General features: G+C 38.3%; 1 protein-coding gene across 1 annotated transcript in view; it reads right to left on the reverse strand.

The window, feature by feature from the left end:
* Nucleotides 1-9067, reverse strand: part of LOC137655236 (glutamate receptor ionotropic, kainate 2-like) — a 240098-nt gene that overhangs the window by 159554 nt on the left and 71477 nt on the right. The window lies entirely within an intron of this gene.

A 9067-nucleotide genomic window follows, 5' to 3' on the forward strand; every position in this document is an offset into this window, starting at 1 on the left:
AAAGTTCTCTCTCTTCATCGCCTTTCTTTGAGTGATAGGTAATTTCCCTCTTCCTCACATTCAAACCATCCTAACGATGTCTCGGTTGTTTAACGTCGGCCACCTTTCAAGGCAAGACGGGCATGATCTCTCCAAGTCAGGTCTGGCCAGGCGACACCGGTTTTGTTACTGGGTGTACATTACGTAAGTAGTAAGTCGGCCAAGGCACCAGCCACCCGTTGAGATACAACCACTAGAGAGTTATTGGGTCCTTTGACTGGTCCGATAGTATTACATTGGACCCCTCTCTGGTTACGGCTCATTGTTTCCACATATAACGAATAGTCTGTCCTATTCTTTACATATTCTCCTCTTTCATCATACACCTAACAACACCAAGATAACCGAAAAATCTTCATTCAAGGGATTAACTACTGCAATTTGTTCTGTGCTTACTTTCCATTTGGTAAGGGTAGAAGAGACTCTTTAGCTATATTAAGCTGTTTTTCTAAGAGAAAGACACTCCAAAATCAAACCATTGTTCTCTGGTCTTAGGTAGTCTTTGTACCATGACCTTTCACTGTCTTGGGTTAGAGTTCACATGTTCGGGTGCATTATGCTGTTTCCTTATTTCATTTCCTCATGGGGCTATTTTCCCTATTGGGGCCCTAGGGCTTATAACATCCTGCTTTTCAAAGTGGGGGTATAGTTGAGCTAATAACAACAACAATAATAATAATAATAATAATAATAATAATGATGATAATAATAATAATAATAATAATAATAATAATAATAATAATACAACGTTTGCGTTAATTCGTATATTATTACAGAAGAAAATGTAGAACTGAATATCTAGAAGCAAATAAAATAATTTGCTACACAAACAACGCCCAAGTTTGCAGAGTCAAATGTGATGCCAGAAAAATGTGTTACCATTTCCTATAATGACATCCATTAATTTTTTCTGGCATTTATAAGACACTTTTGAAATCCAAGAAAATAAATGTGTAATGTTCAATAAATCAAGCCTTTACCTCATTGTCTGGCACCTAGAAAGTTTTATTGAATTCCCTTTCAACATATGGCGATGTAGCCTAGTATAACCTTATGCATATTACGTAATATGATATTTGTACTCATCATCAAGATTCCTTTCGGAGTTGTGCAGAAAAGTATTTTGGTGATAAATTAGCTTTCCTATTACACAGTGTTATGAATACTACTACCGCTGCTACTGCATTTATAGCTTTTAAGCTGTATTGGTAAAAGTATGTACTACCTTATTCGTGAGACGCACTAGCCCATTCTGCATAAGAAAGGAATAACGCAATTTATTACACCAGAGTAAACAGGATTGAAAATATACTGAATTGATCCCACGTCTCCCAAATACTTCCTTTGTGGAATTCCAGGCCTAGTAAACAACTAAAATAAAAGAGAGTTTGTTCTGTAACGTCATTTATCAACACAAAGTCCACAAATACAATTAACAACTGTAGCGTTTTATGACAAAATTTCAATAATGGAACTAAACAAAAAGCTGATGAGCTTCAACAAAATGAATCATAAATACTGTAGATTAAAAAAAAAAAAATATATATAGAAATTATCAGCATAAAACCCCAGTGATTCCAAAATTCATTTAGGTAACTACATATACATTATGAATTTACGATAATTTTCAACAACAATGATAAAATCTTAAAAAACAACCTCCTTCCAACTTCTTTGGCGGAGGTAAATACTCAAACTTAGATTAGTGAAAGTGAGGTTTCTAAAAATTTCCATCGTTTTGTTAAGGTCAACAGTTTTCGTTACTAGTAATTCCATGAAAACAATTTTTCCTTCGCACTCTTCTTCCATAGTAGATTTTGTATCTATGCTAAGAGTCCAAATATTTGAAAAATTTTATTGCATCAAGCTTTCATTTTTAAATAACAAAAGTGACACCCGCAGATTTTCAACATAAAATAGGCTTAAAGCTTAAAAGATAGTTTTCTAACTACTCAGCCTCGTAATAGCAAACGAAAATATTGGCCATAGTCGCCGTGGATGACATTTTCATTAGTTCTAAACATGAGCGATGCAATAAACTTCTTCAATTATTTGAACTCTCAACATACTAATATGAAATTCCCTTTAGAGGATGACAGCGAAGGTAAAATATAATTCTTGGAATTACTAGTAATGAAATATTTTTTATCTTAACATATGAGTTTGAAATTTACTGGAAACCCACTTTCTTTCATCTTCGTTTAAATTTTAAAGTGAATGTAATTTTATGAAAAAAAATATATATCAGTACTCTCATTAATCCAGCAGATAATCTATCCTTATATCTTAATTTCCATAAAGAAAACATACTCTTAATAGAAATCTTTAAAAAAAATGGTTAAAGAAAATTTACTTTATAAAAAAATAATATTAACAACAACAACAACAACAACAACAACAACAACAATAATAATAATAATAATAATAATACAATGGCTGCCTCAGTAACATTAATTGTACATCCCATCTCGATAGATAGCTCGGATGATCTTTTCTGGATTACTGCGTTCTGCCAGTAATTGAGCAAAAGTCATTCTTCATGGTTGGAAAGTGAAATTCAGGGTAAGTTTTAGTCGAATATTTAATACAGAATTCACAATTTAGGCACAAAAAAGTTAACAGTGACGTGTTTAGAGAATATCATCTCTCTTCCTTAGGCTGTACCGGAATGAGTGAAACGATGCTGGCAACGTATTTTTATATAGCAATGCTGGTTTGTTGGGAGAGGTAGCCGATTTACATTGAGCTAAAATAAACCGACCATCTCACGTCACTATCTTCTCTGCACTAACTAATCGTTGATGTGCCACATCAGAAAAGATTAGTGATAGGGGAGGCCACCACCACAAGCGATGGTTTACTTACAAATTTTTTGCCCACTGAAAACGTCCGCACATTTCTTCGCAGCAGCCCCTAATCTAGAGTGGTAGTACTAGAACTACGGCAGATGAGCGTCAGTAAGTGGCTAGAGAGGTTGTTGGTTGGGGCGTGAGCAAGGGGCGGCATACATGGGCGGTGAGCAGCTTTGCGCTGCTCCGGCATGTCACGGGGTGGGCATCTGTGTCCTACTGCATTCACTTCTGCTTTGGTCAGTGTTGAGCAGTTGTCCTTTTCGTCAGGACTGAAGGCGTTGAAGGAGGTCTTGGGTTGTGAAGGTAGTGAAGCAGCTGTCTATAAGGGTGCCAACTTTTGGTCATCAGGTCCTTCATGGGCAAGGAATCAACATCAAAGATGCCAACGCATAAAGGTTTGGGTAGGTGTTGTACCTAAAGGGCACAAAGTAAGTTCACTTTCTGAGGGGACTCGTCTATGGCAGGTTACAGGTGAGCGATACTAATCATTTGCCTGAGGGTGAGTGAAGCCGTTTTTACCCCCAAAGGCTGTTGAGAGCTGAAAGAGCTTAGCCATACAGGTGGCTAGCGATGGCAAGTACTGCTCCAAGAGGTATGTTTTGAGGGCATCGTACACTATTAGGGCGTCCCCTTGGTCACAAAGCCAATCAGAGATTTCTGGGAAAGTGTCCTCAAATATCACCTCAAGGACAATCTGTTTTGCTGTTTGAGCGAGTCCCACCCTTGGTGCAAAACAGAACTTCGGCACGCTGGAACCAAACGAATGCTTCTCTCCTGGGGAATATAGTAGTTTTAATGATGCAGTATGGTCAAAGGGTTAGGGTCGGCGGGCTGCATCGTAATAAGGGTATGCCACAGCAGTGGGCATAGAAAAAAAAAAGGCGGTGAGGAGCAGTCACCTATGGTGTTAAGTGGCTGCAAGTGAGGTGTATTCAATAGATAGCAAGCTTATACGCAAGACGTTGAGGGCAACAATGTCACAAACACTCAAACAATGTGAACCATGCAATGGTAAGCTTAAACAGGTTTTTCTATTATCAGTGCAGGAGAGAGCGAAAGATAAAAAAAGCAATAGCATTACAGTGTATGAGTGTGTATGAAACACATTCGTTACACTCTCATTGTGACAAAACCACTTCAGAAACTGATCTACCTTATCACCTGTTAAGCTTATTACCTTACATTTCACACATATTTTTTTTACTCTGCAAACACTATGTTAACAATTCATTTTAAAATAATCGACCTTTTTTTCTTTTCCACTTAAATCCCACATTCAATATTCATGAATAAGTTGGAATAACTAGCCTCTACCTTTCATTCCAATCAAGTTTTACTTGTGAGAACCTTCTCCTCTTCCCCAAGTTTGATCAAACCGTTGCTAACTTCGCTCAGTTCAATAATTCAACTTCTTATCCTACTACTTGTGAGACATTGATTATTAAATACTTTAATCAACAACAATTTCTCGTCTATTAACTTGACTTTCCTCATACAAACACACTTAAACTTATGAACTAGTTTTAGCAGCTTCTCTTTACTGTCACAGACATCAGGCGTCCGACTAGCCCCACCCCTCCCATTCATGACCTATTTCTTTTCCTCCATAACTCAGAAGAATCACTTTTGATAACTTTCCTCCCTTGTTCTTGTATTAAAAATAAACCCACCTACACCATGATAGCCAAAAGCCATGCTTGTAAAACAACCAGGTATGAAAATTTTGTCACTAAAACATATGACTAATTATTTTCAAATATTGAGCTACAAACAGTTTTTAATCTCAAATTCACTAAACGTTTGGAACAAATGCCCGAAACAGAATTCATTTTATATTGAGTGCTTTTACCTAAGCTAGGATTCGAACTTATGGGCCTGCATTGAAACAAGACTGGACAACGATTCTAATTATCAGGATATCCATATTTCAACTCTAATTACAAAGGTGTATAGCAGCGTTTAAATAACCTTATTGCCTTATTGATAACCACACTTATACAGTCACTGTCCATTTTTTTTCAGTTCATAGTCATAAGTTCAAATCTTAGTCAGGGAAAAACTCTTTCATTGAAAAAAATAAATCGCAAAGTTTAGATTGAATTAATTAAATATCAATGTACATTTTCAGAATGGACAGAGATTTTTATGTGGCTCAGTATTCATATGTATGTATGTATGTATGTATGTATGTATGTATGTGTGTGTGTGCACGTGTGTGTGTATGTATGTAAGTATGTATGTATGTATGTATATAAACACTGTTTTGATTCTGGCAAAATTCAGCAGTAATGAGAGTCCTTCGAAAGCAATGAATAAATTAAGCTTTGAGCACGAAGATATGCATAGTACAATAATCGGAAAACTACATAAAGATAGTGAGAAAATTCCGATTGATAAAGGAGTTAGGCAGGGATCCCCCTTTCTCCTAAATTATTCACAGTGTGCCTAGATGTTTTTAAGAATTTAGATTGAAAAATTGTAGGAATCAACATTAATGGGGAATACCTTAACAACTTGAGATTCGCAAATAAGAGTTCTATTTAGTGAATCATGGGAGGTGTACCGCACGTTTTATACACACAAGTACAGTGTAACGGTTTTCATTTTTTATCTTATCACTCGCTCTTCTCTGCTAATACATCAACCTGTGTAAGCATGCTAACTCATGTTTTATGTCTGAATTTTTGTTACGTTCTTACTTGCAAGCCCTTGTATGTACAGTTGGTAGTTTAATAAAGTTTAGTTGCATTTACCTAGCTTCTCAGTTATCACCTAATGGCTCTCTAATACATTGATGACCACCGGAGTGTCAAACTCCCTCCTGCATTCCCCCTCACTGCTGACTTACTGTCTAATGATGCCAATCTCCGACCCTGACTCTCTTATCAACACCACACCAATGAAACTACCACCTTTCACCAGTACAGAGGCATACTATTATTATTATAATTATTATTACTTGCTAAGTTACAACCCTAGTTGAAAAAGCAGGATGCTCTAAGCCCAAGGACTCCAACAAGGAAAATAGCCCACTGAGGAAAGGAAATAAGGAAAAAACTATAAAAAAAATTTAAGGACAATAATAACATTAAAATGAATCTTCCATATATAAACAATAAACTATAAATATGCATGGTTTCTGGGCGCTGAGCTCCAGTTTTGCATTAAGGGTGTGACTCGCTCAAGCACCTAATCTGACATGTTCTTACGGCGATCCCCTAGAACACTTTCTCGGAAATCTCAGCCACCTATATAGCCTAACTTTTTCTGGCCTTTTAACAACTGTTGGTAGATCAAAAGGCTTCGCTCGCTCTCAGGGAAATAACCAATATTGCTTGCCTGCAACCTGCCACAGATGGCTCTCCTCGGCAGGTGAACCTACTTCGGGCCTGTACGCACTGCAATCCCCGAATCAACGGGTTTGAGACTCTTAGAATATTGTTTGGAAGTTCCAAATATCAATATAGGTTGCTGACGTCACATTGCCAATCCTCGGCGAGGATTTCCTCTCCCATTTCTACCTCCTGGTTAATGCTGCTACTCGTCAACACCTCTGCCACCAACGTCTCCACATCAGCACACTAATGGATGCCTATGCACACCTCCTCATATCGTACCCTGAACTTTTCCGTCCAGATCTTCGCCAAACGCCAACAGTTCCCGCCAAACGCCAACTGTTCCCGCCAAACGCAGTATTTATCACCATATTAAGAAGACGGGTCCCACAGTACTTGCCACATTCAGGAGCCTGGCACTGGATCATTTAGCAGCTCCCAAACAAACGATCACTGAAATGGAAGAAATAGGCCTTGGCCAAAAGAACTCCTGTCCATGGTCGTCACACGTACACATCGTCCTGAAGAAAGATGGTGCCTTGACCATATGGAGATTACAGGCATTTGAACATGCAGACAGAACCAGATTACTACCCCCTTTCCAAACATCGGCGACGTGACCTACTACTTGCACAAAGTGAAGGTTTCCTCCACACTCACCTAGGTGCTCATGAACACAGACGACATCCCCAAGATCGCCATCCCCACCCTCTTCAGTACATACACATTCAATTACTCCTGTTTTGGCCTTCATAATGCTGGGGCCACTTTCCAACGCCTCATGGATGACATCTTAGGGAACCTCCCTTTGTGTGTATGTTATGTGGACGACATACTTTGTATTCTCTTCCTCCAAAGAGCAACATCTCTGTCACATATGCATCGTGCTCGACCGCCTATAACAGGTTGACCTTGTAGTCCGGTACTACAAGTGTACCTTTGCGCCAACGAAGTATCATTCTTAGGGCACCACATCTCTCCTGAAGAAATCCACCTCTCCTTGAGAAGGTAGCAGCCGTTCAGAGCTTCCCCACGCCCTCAACCGTCAAAGCACTGCAAGAATTCTTGGCCATGATCAACTATTATCACCATTTCTTTCCAGCCATCGCCGCCAATCTTGGCCCCCTTTACGCCTTCCTCAAGGGCAAGACCAGAAGTGGGGTCCCCTTCAAGAAGTGGCCTTCTGCAACGCAAAAAATGTCCTATCAACCGCTGCTGCTCTCACTTTTCCCGTGCCATATGCATCTCGCCTTCTCTCCACCTATGCCAGCAATGTCATTATTGGGGCAATACTCTATTAGGTGGTTAACAGCTCAGCCAGACCATTGGCCCTCTCCAATAGAAAACTGTGCAAGTTTAGTTGCATTCACCTCGTCTCTTAGTTATCACCTAACGGCTCTCTTGCGCAGGGGAAATGCAAAAGATGATAGAAGATTTGAATAAAGAAAGCAGAGATTTGGGCCTGAAAATGAATATGAGTAAAACTATGATAATTTTCAATGGAAACGCAAAGACAAATAAAGGTTACGGCCAAACCTTGAAGAGATTTTAATTGAATATACATACTTAGGACAGACAGTAAGTGTTTCCTAGGGCCTGAGATCAAAATTAAAAGAAGGATAAGCATAGGATGGTGAGCTTTTAGTAAATGTAATTATCTTATGAAATGTAAAATACCACTTCCTCTAAAAAGAAAAGTATTTAACCAGATGGTCCTACCAGTGTTAACTTTTGCATCAGAAACTTGGGGCCTTACAAAAGACTTAGAACATAAGCATGTTTCAATTCAAAGAGCTGTGGGAAGAATAATAATGGGATTAACACTAAGAGACGGAAAGAGTATCACGGATATGAGAGCAATCTAAAGAATTATTATTTTTACCTGATAAGATAACTCTAGTTGGAAAATCAAGATGCCATAAGCCCAAGAGTTCCAACAGGGAAAAACTGCTCAGAGAAGATATTAAATAAGGAAATAAATAAACTACAAGAGAAGTAATGAACAACTAAAATTAAATATTTTAAGAATAGTAACAACATTAACAGAGATCGTTCATCTGTAAACTATAAAAAGACACTTATGTTAGCCTGTTCAACATAAGAACATTTGCTGTAAGTTTACCAATTCAATTATCTAGTTAGAAAGAACACTCCACAAATTGTTCATAACTGGAATAAAACATTTAGAATATTTTGTAATATTGAGCTTTATGATGGAGAAGGCATGACTGTTAGGGTTCAATTTCCTGCCCCATAATTTGCACCATGTACTAATTTTAGCTAGATTTCTTTCAAGGGATTCAGAAAACCTAGATTTGCATTCAGGAGATGGAATTGATGCAAATAAGAGTAGCACCATCTGCATATGCAACGAGCTTGTTTTCTAGGCCAAACACTATGTCATGTGTCCATAGTATGAAAAGTAACGGGCCAAGAGCAGTACCCTCAGGAACACCATATATCACATTCCTATACTCACTATGGTGCCCATTAACAATAACTCTTTCTGATCTTATTGTCATCATCACCTCCTCCCACGCCTATTAATGCAAAGGGTCTAGGTTAAATTTCGCCAGTAGCCTCTATCTTGAGCTTTTAGATCAATACTACATTCATCAGCTCCTACTTCATGTTTCATAGTCCTCAGCCATATAGGCTTGGGTCTTCCTACGCTTCTAGTGCCTTGTGGAACCCAATTGAAAGTTTAATGAACTAATCTCTCTTGGAGAATGCGAAGAGCATGCCCAAACCATCTTCATGATCTCATCCACATATGGCACTTGAGTAATCTTTCTTATAGTTTCATTTCTAATCCCATCTTACCATTCAACTCCCAATATT

The sequence above is a fragment of the Palaemon carinicauda genome, chromosome 1, assembly GCF_036898095.1.
Source record: "Palaemon carinicauda isolate YSFRI2023 chromosome 1, ASM3689809v2, whole genome shotgun sequence".
Lineage (NCBI taxonomy): Eukaryota > Metazoa > Arthropoda > Malacostraca > Decapoda > Palaemonidae > Palaemon > Palaemon carinicauda.